The following is a 22,111-nucleotide window of genomic DNA, read 5'->3' as shown; positions in this document are numbered from 1 at the left end:
GACCATTCTATTTAAAAGTCAGGTTATTAGCCCTGGGGAAATATTTCAAGCTAGTTAGTGTGATACACATAATAACATGTTTTCTGTTTAGATTATTCATTAACACATGATAGTTCCAACTACATTTTCTTCCTAACAGTTTTATCTATATCAAATCCTGATCACAAATTATGCCTCTTGGAAAATAAATAAGTTACCCCTGCTATTAAAACAAATAACACACATCATTTATGATTCTGAATATTTTCATCAGTCTAAAATTTTTTTCTAGCCAGTTTCCATGTTATTTTTAGATCACTTTTATAAGAGATTGACTTTATTACAAGTTAATTCAGGATGGATTAGTTGAGTACACATGCACATATATGTATGTATATAGATAGGTAGATAGATGGATAGGTTTCTCTTGAAAGAATGAAATGGCTTGAGTAACATTTTTTAATGATCATTCAATATCGTATAGATAAATGATAATTAATAAACATTTTTCCTGTATAATCACTCTCAAAAACTAATTTAAAATCCCTTTTTACTAGTGCTAATATTTTTTATGTAATAACATCTTTTTGTTTTCCTCCATTTAATTGTATTTCCTGATTCAATTCAATTGAATCACTATTTGGCAAGCACCTACTCTATGTAAGACTCTGGGGATTCAGAATTAAAACAACAAATGATACCTGATCTCAAGTAGCTTAACCCTATATGTTTATGGTGGTGGTGGGGAGGGTGAATGGTGAGGGATAAAGCATGTACACAGTGAAGTAAAGCAATGAAAATTTGAAGAGGGATTTGATAAAGCTTCCCACAGGAGTTGGTTCCTGAATTTAGATTTAAAGTAAGATTAGAGTTTCTAGAGCCAGGGGAAAAAGGGACTGTCTTCTATACATGGGGACTAGCCTGTGGGGGGGGAAACATAGTAGCAGTAGACAGTACATTATGTATGGGAAACAGTAGGTAAGGCAGTTCAGCTTTGAAAACAGAATGTGTGAAAGGGAGAAACATGAAATAAGTCCAGAAAAGTTGGCTGGGATGCATTATAAAGAGTTCCAAATGCCATGCTGAAGCATTAGTATTTTCATATGGGTGTAATGTATCTGATCTCAAGGTTCAAATACCCATAATCCTACTAGTAAATTGATCAAACTGCAACAACATGAGAGCCAGCATCGTGTTATGGGGTAGAGAACTGGCCTTAAAGACATGAAGACATGGGTTCGAGTTCTACTTACATATATAGAATTGGATATATGATTCTGGATAAATCACTTAGCTTGTCCATGTTCTAGATCACTAAGACTATATATTTTACAGAAGGTATTAATTTGCAGAGGTGGAGGGAGTTACATTAACCAACAGTTCCCTATACCACTGAAATCACAGTGAATCATTCTAACTATTGAACTTTGCACAAAGCATTCTTTTAGCATGCAACAAATAAATGAATGGATGGAATGAAATAAATGGTATTTAATATAACTCTCATGGTTATGTTAAGCCTTTTAAAAGGTCATTATATGCTTAAATTAATCTAGACTCTTAATATTTCCAGGATTCATCAGACTGATGAGTAAGAGGAAATGAATTCTGGTATACCACCTCTTTACAGCATACTATTTTAACTCTGAGTTTTGCATTGAGGAGTAAGAATCCCATGGGAGACAGATTCCCATGGGAAACAATAATGAGACAGCTGAAGGGGTGCAATACAGCCTGTTTGCATGCATGTACACTTACCCCTTCTTTTCTGTGGAGTGGCTGGTTGCCTACCATTCAGATGAGCAGCAGATGGCAAAAAGGCAGTGAGGGTGGGGGTGCCTAGCACTTAGAACAGTGCCAGGCACCGTCTGGGCCCTTGATAAATATTAATTAAGTTAATTGAATTGAGTAAGAAACATTGCCCATGATGCTGATTAGTACAAATGGCCTGAGTTATATGTATTTCCTCTTTTGTTAAGGATCACATGAGCGTTTCTACATTTTCCTAAATGCCTGATCAGGCTAAATGGCTCATCCAATAAAGCTGAAACTACAAGTCTCTTTATATATTTTTTGATTCACTTTGGAAAATACATTATTTCTACCACCCTTATTGTATGCTTATGCTATCCATGGTAGAAAGTCTTTTTGAGTTCTCTGAAGAAAATCTTCATCACTTGGTGGCCAACATTATGGGGGAAAGCCTTTTAGAATTTAGATTGATCTTCAGGTTAAAAAATGCATATCATTGGGAAATTATTTCATTTCTTTCTACCTTTGTAGAACTTGTTATAGTCTTGGGTCTTGGACATGGTATTTCAGAACCCTGGACATTTCCATGACATAATAAGTTATGGAAGTAGGACTTTGGTGGAAGAGAATGATATCCAAATGAACAAATTATCTAGAAAGAATGATCAGTTTTAAGAGATTATATTTAGGAATAGAACATTTTTTAAAATAGTATCTGACAGCAGAGGCTGAGGAGGAGGAACAGGAAAAATGTCTCAGGTACAGGACTATTGAAAATGGACCAAAGCCAGGGCTGGGGTTTTTCTGAGAAGTTTCGACTCTCCAGGGCTCATATGCCTTTGATTGATGGATGTGATAAAGATGTGGTTTGATGGGAGGGAGGAAAATGTGGTTTACTTCACTAGCTGAGAAGGCTCACCAGGAGCTCTAGCCCATCTATCCTAGAAGGAAAGAAAGGGATGAGAAGGAAGGAATACCCTGCCAAGGCAGCATGGAAAGGAAAGTATGTCTTGGAATGTATCCCTATGCATTCTCTCTTACTTGGAATTTAGGCAAGTCACAACTTTTCTGTTTCAGTTTACTTTCATTTGAAAATAAGGGAATGAGGCTACAGGATCTCTAAGGTAATTCTAGATAAAAAACATGTTATCTTAATGCTCTATGAGGTCTACCTCTGATGAGGTAGGTTTCTGACAACCCTGTCTATGATTAGAGTGAATCTTTTAGCAATTATATTAATTTATCAAGAGTATCTTAGGTGAGATAACATAAATACAACAATATGCTAACAATTAAAACTCATTTCTGTATTCCAGAGGAAGAAAATAGAGTAAAATAGGTTTTTAAAATGTTATCAACCAAGGAACCAACTGACTATTGTTGGGATGAGCTGGCCCCATTCACTCCTGCCCCATTCACTCAGTTGAGCAGATTGCAAGACTCATTAGGGGTCCGACTGTCACTAGTAGTGAGTAGCCAAATAAGTATTCCTGAAGCACAGATCTGACAAGGTCATATTCCTGCTCCAAAAGCTGAGAGACTTCCTATTGCCTCTAAGATTATATATAAAATCTTATACTTGGCACATAAAACCTTGCAAAATTTTATATTTCCAGATATGTTATGCTTTTTCCTCTCCCATTTTCTATATGATACTCAGATTGGATTGATGCTATTCCCCATGTATAGAATTCCATCTTCCACCTCCTTGCTTTTGCACAGGCAGGTTCCGATTCCTGGAATGCCTGCCCTCCTTAATTTCTCTTTTTGAAATTCCTAGTTGCCTCAAAAGCTGAGTCCAAAATGCCAACTCACTTCTTTTTCATACATTCTTTTAAAAAATTATTCATTTACTTTTAGTTTATAATATTCATTTCCACAATCCCCTGAGTTCCAAATTTTCTCCCTCACCACCCTCCCCACCCCAGCCATGGTGGCATGCAATACGATATAGGTTCTACAAATACCTTCATGTTAGTCAAACTGTACAGAAGAATTATAACCAATGGAGTGATCAATGAGAAAGAAGGAATGAAACAAAACAAAACACAAAAGAGAGAGAGAGAGCAAGTAGTTCGTTTCAGTCTGCATTCAGACTGTAGTTCTTTCTCTGAATGTGTATAGCCCTTTCCATCATGAGTCTTTTGGAGTTGTCTTATAACCTTGCATTGCTGAGAGGAGCCCAGTCTATCAGTCAGTCATCACAAATATGATGTGTCTGTAATTGTGTACAAAGTTCTCCTGGTTCTGCTCTCCTTGCTCAGCATAAGTTTATATAAGTCTCTCTAGGTTATTATGAAGTCCATCTGCTCCTCATTTCTTATAGCACAGTAGTATTCCATTACATTCATATAACACAGTTTGTTTAGCCATTCCCCAATTGATGGGAATCCCCTTGTTTTTTAATTCTTTGCCACCACAAAAAGAAGAAAAAAGGAATGTCTCTTTTTTTTTTTGGAGGGGAGAAGGCAAGGCAATTGAGGTTAAGTGACTTGCCCAACGTCACACAGCTAGTAAGTATATCAAGCATCTGAGGCCGGATTTGAACTCAGGTTCTCTTGACTCCAGTGTCAGAGCTCTACTCACTGAGCCACCTAGCTTCCCCCTTCTATCAGTAGAACCAAAATCAGGAGCTAAAGTATGGGTAAAACGGAAGCTAGATGATGTTCCAAAGGCTGCAGAGATTATAGCATATGGGAGGGATAACACTGTAACTATTGTTTATTCTGGAGAAGATGATTACAAAATTGTACCCTTAAGTCATTTATTCTACCGTGAGTGAGGCTACAATAGTCTGGTTATTGTCTCTTTGCTTCTTCTTGATTTTTTGTCTGTTCACCTTGTTTGTTAGATTTGTTTCCACAGGCTTGGTACCCTCCATCTGTATATGCCTGATAGCTTAAGCTGGATGTCACCCCCTGTCTGCAACTGTGATGTGTCACCCTTGGACCTGGCATCAAGCATATTAAAAACTGACCTCTCAAATGGGACCCCTTAGGACAGGGACAGCTCTACATCCGATTCCAGCAGCAAGTAGCCATAGAAGAAGAGATCTTCACTCCTTACCACAAGATTTTGGGGCCCCATTTGTTTGGGGTGGGGGGAATGATGGGGAGCTTGTGCTCAAGCCCCACCCTAAAATATGGTTTTCTGTGTTTATTGTGTGCTATTCTTGTTATATTGTTGTGAAATTTTGTTGACACCATTTATTCCTACTGTATTTTTGCCAAGTAAGGGACATGAAAGATCTTGGGGCCGAATGTAAGGGTTATGGGATTTAAAGATCTTCCATGCCCCGTTGGACTTGCTGACATAGCAGGAAGGGGCAGAGCAAGAGGAAGCGGAAGCCAAACTAGAGTTCCTGCGGTGGCTGGCGGTGGTGGTGACGGCGGCAGCAGTAGCAGAGGCAGCGCGAAGCCCTTTTTGAGTTAGCCAGAATTTCTGCTAAGGACTTCTGCTGAGGACTGCCAGGGGCCGGAGCTGCTGGGAGCGCACTTCCCGGATGCTGGGAGGTTGCTGTGAGTGGGGAGAGGAGGACCTTTGCCTGAGGTAGCCTGTTCTGTTTTAAAGGCTTGAAAATGTGGGTGCTTTCTACTTTATCTACCTGTGCCAATGTCATAACTACTCTGATGGCTTTCACTTTCTGGTTTTGGGACTCAGTCTTTTGGTATCTTAATAAATTTTCCAGCTTATTCCCCCATATGGCAAGCATGATGTATTTTGTGATGGATAATTATATCAGCATATTTGTAATCTCCATAGGCATTGTGAATATGGCATTGCTGATACACCCCTCAACCCTCAATTCTTGGTCTGTTTCTCTCCCCATTATCACTCTCCCATCCACTATTTTGCATAGACTTTTAATATATTATTTATTTGCTTATATTTGTACATGTTGTCATTTCTCTCTCAAATAAGTAGAGTTTAAGCTCAATGATGGCAAGGACTACTTTAAATTTTGTCTGTTCTACTACCTATCCCAGTGAATTGCATGTAATAGACACAAAGTAAAATGTTTACTGATATGAATTAATAGTGGGATAATTTGGTGACAATGAATCAGGGAGGAAAGTGGGAATAAGGTATTAGGCAATAACAATAATGTGGCTTTATGACAGGTGGGATACAATGGTTATACTGATAGAGTACAGATGGGATTGATGGCCATGTTTAGATCATGGCAGGTTTCTAATAGATTTGTCACCCTTAAAATGTTTCAACTGTCTCACAAATAAGAAAATTAAGTAAAAATATCCAGATAATTTAGCCCTCTCAAACTGTCAATTTCTATTTCAAAGTGAAATATACAGATAAGGGGAAAATTTTTTTAAAATAAGTATTTATTTTTTCCAAATAATAACAAAATTCCTCTGTAGTGAATTATAGAAGGTAAGTTCCTTGAGGGCAGGTAATATTTTGTTGCTTTTTTTATTCCTATCACCTAACAGTGGCATATAGGAGTCATTTAATAAATGCTTGCTACCTAGACAAATTTAACTTGATAACTGATAAACCATCACTTCACTGTGTTCCATGAAGATACCTTTGACATAATTTACCTTTAACAGAAGTTAATTGAATTAGATCAGGGGTTCTTAATTTTAAGACCCGTGTGTGTGTGTGTGTTACGGAACTCTCTGTCAATCTAGTGAGGTCTATGGACTTCAGCTCAGAATAATGCTTTTAAATGCGTGAAATACATAGGATAACAAAGGAAAGCAATTGTGTTGAAATCTATTCATCAAAATATTAAGAAAAACAAACCACAGGTTAAGAATACTCGAATTAAATTGAACTGGCTCTAAAGACCTGATTATAGAGCAACACTCCAATTACTTAAATCATTTTAATAATAGTTGAGATCACCACTTAACCAAATAATCTCTGGAAAGGGAAGTAAAAAAAATGAAATGACTACTATGATTATGTGATTTGATTTAGTGGCTACATATGGTCTTGGCTTTTGTATATTAAAAAATACACTATGGAGTCAGAGAAAACAATCCTAGAAAACATTAAAGTGCCATGGAAAATGATACAGAGACCCTTTAAGCATAAAGAATACAAATTAAGCATCTTCCATAGAAATCAATTAACAACATGCTAAAAGTGATTATTTAATATCAGTAATTTTGGATGCCAATTGTTAAAATATTCCACTGAAGGAGAACCAATTATTTCTTGATAGTCCTTTATATTATTGAATAGCTTTAATTATTAGAAGTTTTTCCCTACACCAAACCTAGAAGTACCTTTTGGCATCCTTTGTACATTGCTTCTGTTACTGCTTCCTGGTTTGAAGAAAAGATCAAGTCTAATTCTTCTTTCATATGATAATCCCTCAGATACCTGAACACAACATCATCTATCTACCCTAGCCTTCTCTTCTCTAAGATGAAAACCCCCATTTTCTTCAAATGACTCATGGGGCATTATCTTGAGGGCTTTCTGAAAAATTAATTTTGTTGTTTAAGAAAGTATCAATAGCAATATCCAAATGAATATACAGAGTCAACTAGATTTTTAGAATGTTTACAAATCACTGTATTTATTAAAAATCCTGGCTTCGTAAGAAACTGAGTATTGGATCAGTGGAATAGATTGGGAGACTCAGCAGTCAATGACTATAGTAATCTACTATTTGATAAACCCAAACACTCCAGCTTCTGGGATAAGAACTCACTATTTGACAAAAGCTGCTGGGAAAACTGGGAAATATTATGGCAAAAACTGGACATAGACCAAGGCCTGACACCGTATACTAAAATAAAGTCCAAATGGGTACATCATTTAGATAAAAAGGCTGATACTATAAGCAAACTGGGAAAGCAAGGAATAGTTTACCTGTCAGATTTGGGGAAAACAGAAGAATTTATAAGCAAACAAGAGAGGGAACATTGTGAAATACAGAGTGAATAATTTTGATTGCATTAAATTGAAAAGTTTTTGTGCAAACAGAGCCAGTGCAACCAAGATTAAGAGGGAAGCAGGAAACTGGGAAAGAATTTTTACAACCAATGTCTCTGATAAAGGCTTCATTTCTAAAATATAGAGAACAGAGTCAAATTTATAAGAATACAAGTCATTCCCCAATCGATAAATGGTCAAAATATACAAATAGGAAGTTTTTAGAGGAAGAAATTAAAGATGTCTATAGTCATATGAAAAAAATGCTCTAAATAACTAATGATTAGAGAAATGCAAATCAAAACAAGTTTTAGGTACTACATCACACCTGTCAGATTGACTAACATGACAAAACAGGAAAATTATAAATGCTGGAGAAGATGTGGAAAAATCTCAACATTGTTGGTGGAATTGTGAACTGATCCAACCATTCTAGAGAGCAATTTGTAATTAGTCTCAAAGGGCTATAAAATGTGCATACCCTTTGACTCAGTACTATCACTTCTAGGGATGTACCCCGCACAAATGGGAAAAGGACCCACATGTACAAAAATATTTATAGCAGCTATTTTTGTGGTGGCCAAGAATTAGAAATCTAGGGGATGCCCATCAATTGGGGAATGGCTGAACAAGTTTTGGTATATGAATGCAATATAATATTATTGTGCAGGTAGACTTCAGAGACTCCCAGAAAGGCTTACATGAAGTGATGCTGAAGGAGGGGAGCAGAACCAGGAGAACATATCACACAGATACTGCCACGTTGCATGATGACTAACTTAGATAGACTCGGTTCTTCTCAGCAATGCAAGGTTCTAGGACAACTCCAAGGGGCTCATGATGGAAAGTGCAGATTGAGCCATACTATTTACTGTCTCTTTTTTGGTCTTGTTTTGTTTTTGTTTCTTCTTTCTAGTGGTTCATTCCATTGGTTATAATTCTTCTTTACAAAATGATCCTATTTTAGATTTCATACTGTGTTGGAGAGGAGGGAAAAGAGGAAGGGGGAGAAAATTTAAAACTCAAATGCTTGAGGAACTGAATGGTGTGTAACTAAAAAAAATTAATTAATAAAAAAGGAAAAAAAAATCCTGGCTTAGATTGCTACAATATACATATCAATTCATAGCTGAGTACATGTACAAACTTCTCCTGAAATTGCCACAACTACTCTAGCATTCCAAAAAAATAAATCCTATGCCAATTTCTTTCTTAATCAACCAGCAACACCTGCCCCACCCATCCATCTGCTGCTGGCACATCTTCTACTAAGTTACGGATGAACCTGTCTACCTGCTTTGCTCCACTATCAGAATATTCTGTTAGTTAAAATAGTACAATAAACCTACCAGGTATACTTTGAATTAACATCAGGAAACTTAGAAAAATAGGCTTTTGGAGATCACAGCTGGGATAGAATCATAATGCAGAGAGCCACCAAGCATTCTCTGGTGTCTACTGCCAACTAGTTCGTTGAGGGGGACAGATGGCAAATACATTCTCACCAACTGACAATCGTAATTACCAGGGCAAATCAGTCCCAGTGATTTGTAGTGCCCCACTCCATTAGACTCCACTATATATTTATGTTTCTCCAATGCATGTAATTCTCATTAGTGAGCAATGACAAATATGCTAGACGATATTCTGATAAGCAGGATGCATATCCTTTGGAGTGGTTAGGATCCAAAGTGACGGTCCCTCTTTAACCACAATACAGAGAATCTATACATTATCGCTGATCACATATTATTTATGACTTTTATTTTCTCCTCAGCCATCTCCTCTTTTCTCTCTCTATACCCTTCTTTACTACTGATTCTCATTTACTCCTCTAGTTTTAACTGTGATCTCTGTTCAGACAAGAGTCAAATGAAAGATTCTAGGCCAAGATTTTTTTCATGTACTTGGGACCCATACTTTTTAAGAGTTTAATATATGTTTAGGCAGCTCAGTGGCATAATAGAGAGAGCACATGGCCTGGAATCAGGAAGATTTGAGTTCAGACCTGGCCTTAGATACTTACTAGCTGTATGATCCTAGACAAGTCACTTAATCCTGTTTGTCTCAGTTTCCTCATCTGTAAAATGAGAAGGAAACAGCAAACCACTACAATATACTTGCCAAGTAAACCCAAAATCGAGTCACAAAGAGTCAAACAGCTGAAAAGAATGAACAACCACAAATATTTTTCTTGTTTCAGTTGCTGTTTACAGTCAGTTAATGTTGCTATGACTTATTGCAAAGAAGAATTACACCTAAAGGCAAAAAATCTTTAAGGTGACGAAGAAGCTGATTCCAGGTAGATAGAAACAACAGAAAGATGTGTGTGTATATATAAATACATACACACACACACATAAATAAATTGGGAGAGGGCAATCCTAGCAACACCTTACACTTAAATTGACCATTCAAAACAAAAAGTCACTATCTTTCTCTTAAAACTGATTTCCCTTTCTAACTTCTTTTTTTCTCTCAGTGGTTCCCTGAGTCATTCATGCTCAAAGCAGTCATGTTATCTTTAATTAATTGCTTTGTTTTTACTACTTATATCCAATCAATCAATCAATCAATCAATCAATCAATCACTCTTCTTTCTAGCCCCCTGATGGTCCTCAGTACCACCTGCCTAGGTCCATCCAATAGCCAACATGGTTCAGTGGGAAGTGTGCTGGATTGGGAATGTAGGCACCTAGATTCAACTCCTTGCTCTATTTATGAGCTCTGTGACCTTAGGCGAATCACTTAAACTCCCTGGGCTTCACTTTCCTCATCTGTAAAATGAGGGAGTTAGACTGGAGGGCCTCCAAGGTCCCTTCCAGCTCTAAATCTATCATCCTCATAAATAATCCTGCCTACACTTATCTTCTACCTCCCACTTTCCAGTCATTTCTTCACACTGCTGCAGATTAATCTTCCTTACGTACAAACTTTTTATATTGCTCTGTACTCAAGGTCTTTCAGTGATTCTCTTTTGCTTATTAAACAAAGTTAAAATTTCTCAGCCTGGTTAAAAAAAACAACAACCAAAAAACAAAACAAAACAAAAAAACTTGATGCTTCTGCACCATTACAGGCTTCTGTTACTCTAATTGTATCTGCAAGGTCTATGCTTCAGACAAACTGGACTACTTATTGTTCCTTGGACACTCCCAATATTTTCTGGCATCTGTCACTTTACTCATGCCTTTCTCTCTGACTCCACCAAACATTACAACCTGCACTTTGTAGACACAATGAATAGTTGTAGGGAAAAACAAATGAATGATCATCTTAATATAGTTGCTAACCATTAGAAACACTCTATTATTGTTAAATTTATTTAGATTTTCCTTCAAATGCTTCTTTATAAAATCCCAAATAGTGATGAAAATAGCCAGTGTTCAAAAAATTTAGAAAATATATGCTGTATAAAGTCTTTTCACAGCACTGAGATAAGATTATAGTGAGCCTTGAAGATGATAACTTTTTGTTGTTTGCTTTTCTCTATGTAATTGATGTTTTTTTGGCAAAGTAATTTGGTTTGGTAAAGTTCAAATTTCTATTTTTAACAAATGGGCATGTGTTATAATTAGGTTCTAATAGATTAAAAATTCTGTGACATGATTACATAACTTTATTACAATATTTGTTTGAAAATTATAATTTTACCTAGAGAGAAACCATACTTACTCATCTAATGTTTAATATACTTAAAATGCTGATAATTTGATGACCTCTGGATAAAAAGGTTTAGATTTTCTTTTTTCTGAGTCTTAGAAGCTGCCCTTTGAGGCCAGGTAGACAGTTTTTTACTCTGTGAGTTTTGAGAGTAGGCCTGGATTCCAAGCACAGTGACCCAACATGAACCAGGCGTTTGGGGAGACCGTTTGGCAGAGCCGATGCCTCCACATTGGCAGAATTTATTTTGACAGATTTCTTTTTAGCCCCTCCAAGAATAGAGATGAGAAGAGTTTTGCCAGACACAATCTTGCTGGGACCTGGATGTTCTTCATTATCATTTACTTGTTTACATGATGCCCCAACTCTCCTCCCTGACATCAAGATTGGATGTGGAGAATGGTGACCTGTGATGACACCAGGAAAGAACTAGTCTCCCAATTTTCAGATATCATATCTCTTAAAGCAGTTTGGCAGTCAAATCAGAAATTATAAATTTTAAAAAATTGTTTAAATTATCAGGTTTTCATTGTCAAATTATTTAAGTAAATTGTCAAGCCTGCCTTTCTTTCTATGCAACTAATCCATGGCTTCACACACAAATGCCAGGCCCATATGGGGCAAGGCAAGTGAACCAAGACTGGATTTGATCAGCATACTTAACCAAAGTCAATTTAATTAACAGGTCCAAGGGCTGGTTTTACTGCTGGCATAGTGTTAAGATGCTGGCACCTAGCAAAGGAGCCAAAGGGGATACTTCAGTCCAAGGTCTGGTCTGAATACAGCCTTATAAATATGGCATTGGTCAGTAGTGGGACAACAAATATGGTGTTTTTTTTTCCCCATAAAATCAAAAGTACAGTGGAAAATTGAAAAAACTATCCAGATTATTTCAGGGGTAAAAGCTTCAAGCTACATTTTTTTTTTGCATGTCACTAGCTGATAAAAGGTATATGATGGGCATTTCTAATTGAAATAATGTTACAGGTAACCCAATGTTCTACAAAGATGAGTATCATGTCAAAGAAACAAGCATCACAATACAATGGTAAATTTATCACATTTCCAAAAAAAAAAATTAGAATAGATCTTTGAGATCAGGGGAGGATTAATGAAACCATGATTTTATTGGTCTTTAAAACTCCTGAGGAATAAATTCCTATGACTAAGACAGAGTGGTATCTGCTACTATACAGATTACAGATTTAGAGATTTGTATGAAACAGTTGTAATAGTAATGGAATATAAAGATCGCCCTGTATTGGCTTGGTTTTTGGTGTTAAAACCCAGAGCTTGTTAATTCCACTTGTGGGATGGACTTGTTGACATGAAAAGAGAGGGCTGAACTGGGAGGAACTGGTGATGTGGATTTGGAGAGACACAAGAGAGAGGCAGAAGAACTTTTTGGAAGCAGCATCTTTGGAGGCAGAGAGAGACTGAGAAGATTGCTGAGGGCCACTTTGAATTGCCCAGGACTTTTGAGACCTGCCACCCAGAGCTGCCAAAGACTGAGGAGACATGGATGTTATGCTGGTACTTTGTCTGTCTGTTTTGATGTTGTTTTGCCAGATTTGTCCATTGGTGAAAGACAGTGATGTTGTTGCAGAAGTCTGGGAACCTTTCTGTTGGTTCAGAGCTCTTGAGACTGTTCTGCAGACAGAGAGTGAATACTGTCCACTGGTGAAGGACAGTGCTGTTGTTGCAGAAGCTTGGAACCTTGCTGTTGGTTCCGAAGCCCTGAAGGATTTTCTTGTTGTATATTTACAGAAATCCTGGAAGGGGGTTTTGCTAATGTTTTCAGGGGTTCTAGGACTGTTCTGCAGACAGAGAATGAATTAATGAAGAGACTGGCAATGTATCTTGTGGCCTTGCTAAGCTTTGTCTCCCCAGGAACAAAGATTGCTGAGAACTTGCCTCTTGTTAAGATGAAGAAAAGACCTCCATTTGGGTATTAAGTACTGTGCTTAAACTTGTTGTAACTCTGGGGTAGATTCAATTGTGATCCAGGGGTGGGGAACTTTTGACCTTTTGGTGCTCTGTGATTGAACAAATGAATGTACTTTACTTATGATTGGAAACTAATCTCCATTTGAGAAGAGGGGCTTTGTGATGGACTAAATGAAGGTATAGCCTAGGGGTGGAGTAGTATTTAGAACAGGGACTTTGTAATTGATTGAATGAATGTAAGGTCCTGGGGTGGGGTAGTACTTGGAGATTATTGAATCACACTTAGTAAATGCTGTATTTTGAATGATGTCATATTTTGATCTTCTCTGTTCTTAATTTGTCACTGAATAAAATGGAGAGCACCTATGCTGGTATTTTGAACCTTGGGAAGTTGCCTTTGCTTGGCATTACAGTACAACAGTGTAAGTCTTTGCTTAGATATTCACAACCATTATATGTTAAAAGGGTATGGTTAGGTGGCACAATGGATAGAGTGCTGGGCCTGGAGTCTGGAAAACTTCTCTTTCTGAGTTCAAATCTGGCTTCACACATTTACTAGCTATGTGACCTTGGGCAAGTCATTTAATTTTGCTTGCCTCAGTTTCCTCATCTGTAAAACAAGCTGAAGAAGGAAGGCAAACTACTCCAGTATCTCTGCCAAAAAAAAACCCAACAACAAATGGGGTCACAGTGAGTTGGACACTACTCAAAGGTAATATAACAACAACAGCATATGTTAAAAGGACATCTACCCAAGTCTTCCTGAATTCACAGCCGGATCTCTAACCAGTAGGAAACAACTCTTGAGAACTGCCTCTCAAGAATAGATGAAAATACTTTAATAATTGAAAGCTCTTTAGAGCCAATAGCCTCACATAGTGATAATATTACCAACATTTATTAAGGTTTTACTATTTTCCTCACAACACACTTTTTTTTTTAAGCAATCGGGGTTAAGTAACTTGCTCAAGGTTACACGGCCAGTTATTTCTGGGTGTGGTGCTGAGTGTCTGAGCCCGGGATTAGATCTCCAGGTCATCCCAACATTAGAACCGGTGCTCTTACTCGCTGAGCCACCTGGCCGCCCCTCTCATAACACACTTTTAAGTTACATGTTGCAAATATTAATTAATGCATTCTTTTTCACATGTAAAGAAACTGAGTCTCAGAGAGGTATATTGTAGAGGACAGAATGACAGATTTAAAATTAAGGGGCTTGGATTCAAATTTCCAGCTCTTTTACTTTGTACCTGTATGATCTCTGATAGGTCTCATCTTCCTCAACTGTAAAGTGAGAAGATTGTATTTGTGACTTCCAAGTTCCCCTACAGTTTAAATCTATGCTTATATGATTTGAGTAGAGTCAAAAAACTAATGTTAGAACCAGAATCCAAACAACTCAAGTCTCTCAGGACTTTAAGCCCAATGGTTTTTCTTCCAGTGGTTTCCAAATCTTAGACCAGAGTTATTGCAAAAGGTTAATGAATCTAATTAAATTAAATTGCAGAATGTAGTAATTAATAAGCAAACATGCCATCTGTAGTCTAAAGATATAATGTGTCTCATTACTATTTTTCAAATAAAGACAGCTATTTAGTGCAGTGGTTAGAGTACTAGACCTGGAGTCAAGAATACTTGAGTTCAAATCTGTCCTCAGACACTTACTAACTATGTGACTCTGGCCCAGTCACTTAACCTCTAACTGCCTTAGTTTCCATGTGTGTAAAAAAGAGGATAATAATCTATCTCCCAGAGTTATTATAAGGATAAAATTCATAAAGTGCCTTGCAAAGTTCGAAGCACTGTGCAAATACTGTTGTTATTGTTATCACTAAATTGGTCTGAAGACAGAATATGAATCTTGATTGTGCCATACATAGCCTTGTGGTCCTAGGAAAATCACTTTAAGTAATCCATAAAAGGAAAGAATTGGAACTGATTATTTTTATGACCACTTTCAAATAGAAATCTTAAAATGAGATAATGTACTTTATTTGATTTTGTTTTTAAGTTAGAATCTAACATAATTGTAAGGAAATTATTAAGTAATTATAAGCTTCTTTAGATATTTAAGTAAGCTTAAGTTAAATGTTTAGATATTTAAATAAACTTAGTAAACTTCTTCAGATGTTTCTTTTTGGAGAAGATATGTTTTCTTTTTTAGAATTAAATTATCTATTTTTAGTTTTCAACATTCATTTCCATAAGTTTTAAATTTTCTGCCCCCTCCCTCTCTCCCCAAGATGGCTTGCAATCTGATTTAGGCTCTACACATACATTCCTATTAAACACATTTTCACATTAGTAATGTTACATAAAAGAATTATAACAAATGGGAAAATCCAAAATTAAAACCAAACTAAACAAAACAAAATAAAAAAGAAAATAGTCTATTCATTTTGCATTCTGACTCCATAGCTTTTCTGGGGATGTGGCTGGTATTTTCCATCGTGTGTCCTTAGAAAATGTTTTAGGTCCTTGAATTGCTGAGAAGGGTTAAGTCTATCAAAATCAGTCCTTATATACTGGCTGTTGCTATGTACAATGTTCTACTCAGCATCAGTTCATATAAGTCTTTGCAGGTTTCTCTGAAGTCTTCCTGTTCATCATTTCTTATAGCACAATAGCATTCCATATAACACAACTTGTTTAGCCATTCCCCAATTGATGGGCAACCCCTCAATTTCCAGTTCTTGGCTGCCACAAAAAGAGCTGATACAAATATTTTTGTACATGTGGGTCCTTTTCCCATTTTTATGATGTCTTTGGGATACAGCCTTAGAAGTAGTATTGCTGGATCAAAGGGTATGCACATTTTTATAGCTCTTTGGGCATAGTTCCAAATTGCTCTCCAGAATGGTTGGATCAGTTCACAGCTCCACCAACAATGAATTAGTGTTCCAACTTTCCCACATCTTCTCCAACATTTAGTAGATGACATGTTCTCTCTACCAAGTCTAGTAATACTATAAGGACTTCTTAATGAGACACATGGTCACTCCAAAGAGATATGCCTACCCATTTATGTGAGAAAACAAAGTGAACAAAAAATTGATATTGCCCAGATTATGACATTCAATTAGACAAGAAGTTCCAGTCCACACAGTTAGTTCATTAGTTCATATACTTTTGGCAGAAACTACAAATGGTTTATATTGTGGGTATGTATGTACATATATAGAGACATACATATATACATATATGTGCATATATGCTCATATATGTACATAGTGTATTGTGTATGAGTGTGTGTGTATGTACTTGTGTGCATTTTAGGAACTAGGATGGGAGCACATAGGAAAGAAGCAGTTAGTTTTACTTAAAACTGTTGCCATGTTCTGAGTATGTGTATTTATGGCCCTGTCTGCTACTAATGGTAAATTATTCTTGAAAATATGAGAAACATTATTAAGTTTACATGCATAATATACTTTATACAGATTCTGTGAGTGGTGTTACAAGAAATAACAAGTTTGGAAGTAAAATAAGTCCTTAAATTGACAGTTTCAACAAATGACTCAATGTAATAACTTTGCTAGGAGATCTGGATGTTACATAATTTGAATCCTCCATGATATCGTTTGCTGATATTTTGCTGAGTGAATATTTACCAGAGCCTATTGCCCTTTGTAAATACCACTAACCTTAATATTTCTTATTTGTTAAATAAAAATTTAAATACACATAAAATTGTATGAAGTATATTAGAAGCATTTTAAGAATGATAAAGATCAGTCAACTCATTATGTCTTAAATTGTCTCATACTAATGTCATGTATTTATTATTACATCCCCTTTTTTGCTTGAAAGCCTCTGAAATTTTTAGAATAGTCCTAACCCAGAAAAATGATTCACTATTTTATTGACTTTTATTATGATTTAAAAATATAAATAATACATTATGAAAAGTTCACAATACCTTATGATTCCAGGAATTCTTGAGAATTCCCAGGAATTATAATTTCTCATTCCTAAATACCAAAGATAGTATCTGTTGGGAATTTGGAAACAGTATTTCCTGTTCTAGTGTACATTCGGTTCAATATGATTTCCTTGTCAGTTTTACTTCCTTTAGATGATTATGGTACTCCCACTTACACTAGTGTCTCATAAACTCTTTTGCTTTGTGGAAATTTTCAAAGCCCCTTAGTTCCTTCAGAAATGAAATGACCATATGGAAGAACAGGTATCACCTGCTGCAAGTATCACCAAGGTGTTTTTACAAATGTCATAGCAGTTAAAAGGTCCAAAGAGAAAATACCAATGACAACTGAAGAGAATACACTACCTTTGGAATGTAAAGCTCTAGCAAACCTCCTTCTGGATCTTCCACAGAGCAGTATATTAAACAATTTGCCCTTGACAATATTTCTTAATCCTATGTGGCAGCTGCTGCTAATAGAAATGGACATGTTGATTTGGGTTGGAAAAAAGCTAAAAGGGAGGAGTAGCATAAATGTAACTGAGGCAATGATTCATAATGCAGTTGTAAATTAAGTAAAGGGGAGGGAACAGTGACTGGAACATGGGACCAGCAACATAAAAACGAAGTCTTGAGATCTTGCATACTAATGCGGTTCCTGATTTACAGATGGAGTAATAGCGATTTGGTGCATAATGTGTTATACCTGAGCTTTTATAGGCGTAATAAAAGGGACCATTTTGCAATAAGTTCCCAGTGGCAAGATTATGCTTGGACATAAAAACAAAGTGAATCATATTGCCAATAGAGAACAGATCAGTTAAAGCATATGTCCTTTCCAGTGCTTCAAAAAATAATAATAAACTATAAGAAGAAAAACTTCAAACAATATATTCAAGTTGAAACTTTGAGATGAACAAATGTCTCCATGTTTCTGAGTGGAAAATTCAAGTCCTATCTGGCTGTGGAATCATGACAAGGTCACTTGGTAGGAGTAATCGAAACAGATGAAAACTGAAAAGTGGGTCATATACACATCACGATGTACCCAGAAACATTAGTCAAGGAAGTAACACCTCCCTGAAACGTTTCTGTGACCCTTTCTTGTTGTCGGAATGGGCATGGATTCTGGACTGGGTAAAGCTACATTTGCAAAAAAGTGGAGTTTTGAGTGCTAGCAGACCTGCCCATCTGCATTCATCTTGCATTCAGCAAGTTCCAATTCAGGAAAGACTTTCTGGAGAAGCATAAGTATCCCGGACACATTGCACACTGCCCTTTCAACAACACTCAAGTAGGCTACATGTTTTAATTAGGAAGGTTTTCTGAACTACATTTGTCTCCACAAATTGGGATTTATGTAATTTGAAACTCTATTAGAATACTTGTTTTGTCACTTCTCTCTCCTTCTCTCTCTCTCTCTCTCTCCCTCCCTCTCTCCTCTCTCTCTCCCCCCCCCTCTCCCTCCCCCCCTCTCTCTCTCTCTCTCTCTCTTTCTCTCTCTCTCTCTCTCAACACCTGCATATACATACATACTTACACATATACACATACATATCATCAATTTCACAAATTTGTTGTGATGATCAAATGAAATAACATGTGTGAAGCAGTTTGCAATCCTTAAAGTGCTACATAAATGGCAAATAGCCACTATTATTTTCAAGTTAAGAATGGTAATGACTAAATTATCTACCAGGTGCTAATCTACTTGAATCATCAAGACTGGTCTTGTCAAAACCTCTCCGGAGTATGCATTGGCCAACCTTCCTTAAAGGTGTGTGCACACAAAAAATGTGGTAATGGTAGTAGTGTTAGAGTGGCTGGAGATATTAACCGCTATCCTGAAAAATAAATATAATATATATTTTCAGCAGAGACATCTATCTGGTGGTGTAATAGACAAAGCACAGGGCCTGCATTAGTAAGACCTTACTTCAAATGCGACATCAGATACTAGCCATGTGACTTCGGGCAAGTCACAACCTCAGTTTCGCTTGGTTTCCTCAACTGTAAAATGGGAGTAATAATAATAACACCTTTTTTGTTCAGTTGTAATGATCAAATGAGATCATATCTGCCAAAAAAATGCTTAGTACAGTGCCTAGGGGATAGTAGGCACTATATAAATGCTTATTCTCTTACTCCCGTCCTTGCCCTATTAACAGCTCAAATCAAAAGCTTATCAATGACTTAGTTAATTAAACCTAGGAGGTTGCTGAAGGCACATAAATATGGGTGAAGAAACTATCCTAGATTCACATAGACACTCAGTATCACAGGCCAGATTTCAATCCTGGTCCTTGTAATTCTGATCCAAGGGTTCTGTTCCTGCAAATGTATTTTATAGTAATCACTCACAGGTGGGTTGTGTTTTCTTTGTTTGATTTATTTTGATATACATGTTATTCTGATCCTGGCCTTAACTTTGTTTTCAATCAGATTGCCCTTTGAAACAAAGAATAATTCAATTATCACCATTATTCCTGTAATTTGGCATAAATATGTATATTGTTGGGTGGTGATGACATGAAGGATTAGAAACCAATCGGATCTCTTTTGTGGCCCTACTGATTCTTTATTTTAAGTAATTTTTTTAAAATCATAGTATCATGACTTTTTTGTTACTTTTGTAGTTATTACAATTCAAACACTGGAATATTTTGGACAAATTAAAGGTTCTTAGAATTTTATACCTGAAAGGGACCTTAGAGGTCTTCCAGTCCAATTGCTTCACTTTACCAGTTGAATAAACCAAGTTCCATTTCAATAAAAAAATAAATTAATTATGTTAATAAATTCACATAAAATAAATACAAACTGATTATAAGGTCAATGTTAGTCTGAATTAAAAAAAAATTCTTGATAAAGGAACTCTGTATAAATTGTTAACAGATTTTATCTTTGCTACCTAGAAGAAATATCACTGTGTTTCATAAATGTGGCATAATATGAGTTAATAAATATTCTTTTCTCCATTTTTTTTTCTCTTCCCTTTAGCTTTTGGCTGACCTAGCAGTGACTAGAACCACTCCCTTCATTTTCCAGCAGAGAAAATATTCACTATGCTAACTTACAGTAGCCTTATGTTTCTAATCAAACCCCACGACTTAGAATATTGTCTAAAAGTATAGCCACAAGACACTAAACGTAGCATTCAGTTGTGTTCTTTTGTGGTTAAAGAACCTTTTAAAATATGAACAAATTCCTGTCTTTCGAATTTAAAGCTATCTCTATACATAAAAAACTTGTTTAACTATTTAAGCTGACTTGACTGATTAGATAAATAAAAGTCACAGCTTTTTTTTTTCTCTCTTTTTTTTTTTAGATTAACTAGTAAAGTCAGTAAGAGCAGTTAACCTAGTTTGTGTCTATTGACAGAATTAGTTTAACTGTGGTAGATGTAACAGCCTCTGGAGTTCAATAGGGATGTCAGGGAGAAAAGCATTGAATGCCATGCCTATAATTTAAGGAGGACATGTCACAATTCAGGGTCAGAGTATAAGAGTTGGAGTCCAGCCAACTTTCAGGTTCAGGTAGAGGTTGGGGGTCTTAATAATGAAAGTGCAGTCAGTCCTATTTTTCTCGTGGTAGGTATGCAGACTTATAAATGAGTGGATGGGGCTTTTAGTCAAACCTATCCAAGGAGGGAAAGACAGAAAAAATATGATTAATTTTTAAAAACAGGTCTCAATTTCCAGGGTAGCTATTCCAGAAGAGCTTGGTGTTCAGTCATTTTCAGTCATGTCCAAATCTTTATGACCCCTTTTGGGGTTTTCTTGGCAAAGATACTGGAGTAGTTTGCCATATCCTTTTCCAGTTCATTTCACAGATGGGGAAACTAAGGAAAATAGAGTTGAGTGACTTACCCAGGGTCACACAGGTAATACGTGTCTGAGGACAGATTTGGTCTCAGATCTTCCTGACTCCAGGTCCAGCACTCTATCTACTGCACCACCTGGCTGTACTTCGGGCAGGTGAGGTGAGACATAGAGGTCTGTATCAGTAGTTTTGAAGTGTTTGTCACCCAGTCTCTAGGGGACTGGGGAATAAAATGCAGTTATGAAAGCTAGAGGCAATTAGAAGACTCTCATGCTGAAAGGCAGCAAGGTAGTGTGAATAGAACACCAGTCTTTGAATCAGGAAGACCTTCATGCAAAGCCCTGGCTTTCTCCTCTGACACATACTAGCAGCATGACTAGGAAATTCATTTAACCTCTCAGTGCCCTCCTTTAGCTCTGTAAAACTGTAATTGCAGCACAGGTCCAGACCTGCATTTGTAAAGTCTTTTTCTTAGAACATCCCTTTTAATGAAATCATAGGTCTTGTCCTCAGAATAAATAAATGAATGAAGATGGCATACCAGACAGATCTTAAACACTGGAGGATCAAGGGACAGGGTGGGGAGGAGATGTGAAACTCATCTGCTTGGTAACTAGAGCACAATCACTGAAGAGCTGTAAGAAAAAATAAGGAGCCCAACTGCTAGGATTTATAGTACCTGGATCCAAGAAGAATTAGCAACAACCTTGACTTGAAGCTTAGTTGGTGAGCTACTGCCCTAAGAGAATCCATATAGTAGAAAAGGGTATGATAATAACATCTGTAATACCTATCTCCTGAGACAATGAGGACCCAACAAAATATACAAAACATAATGTAAATGTCAACTTAGAGTGGCACAGCACCTCTGAAAGAGATAGAGGTTCTGGTTTGGCCAGCTCCCACCTCTGCCTAGGGCTAGCATTGATCTTACAGACTGATTTAAGGATTAAGCCTAGAATTATAGTTAAAATAGTTGCAGTTACAAATCTTAACAGGTGGAAAGGTAGAAAAATAGGCACAGAATCATCTGATTTTTAGCTTAAAGGTTAAATTCACAAACTGGCAATGGTGATGTTTTGAGAAATCTATAATAGCACAAGAAGTTTGCCTTAA

The 22,111-nt window shown here is 36.6% G+C and overlaps 1 long non-coding RNA gene across 1 annotated transcript in view; it reads right to left on the bottom strand.

Moving 5' to 3' along the window:
* LOC138175767 (uncharacterized) overlaps nucleotides 1–21,367 on the bottom strand; it is a 47,023-nt gene extending 25,656 nt beyond the window's left edge. Inside the window, exon 1 of the long non-coding RNA XR_011172084.1 lies at nucleotides 21,043–21,367. This is a non-coding gene — a long non-coding RNA (uncharacterized lncRNA). The remainder of the gene's footprint in view (nucleotides 1–21,042) is intronic.
* Between the last annotated feature and the right edge of the window lie 744 nt (nucleotides 21,368–22,111).

The sequence above is a fragment of the Petaurus breviceps genome, unplaced genomic scaffold (assembly GCF_028583685.1).
Source record: "Petaurus breviceps papuanus isolate PSGF00001 unplaced genomic scaffold, PetGlider_PUasm1.0 79, whole genome shotgun sequence".
In the NCBI taxonomy this organism is placed as follows: domain Eukaryota; kingdom Metazoa; phylum Chordata; class Mammalia; order Diprotodontia; family Petauridae; genus Petaurus; species Petaurus breviceps.
This window is presented reverse-complemented; position numbering and strand designations above follow the sequence as displayed.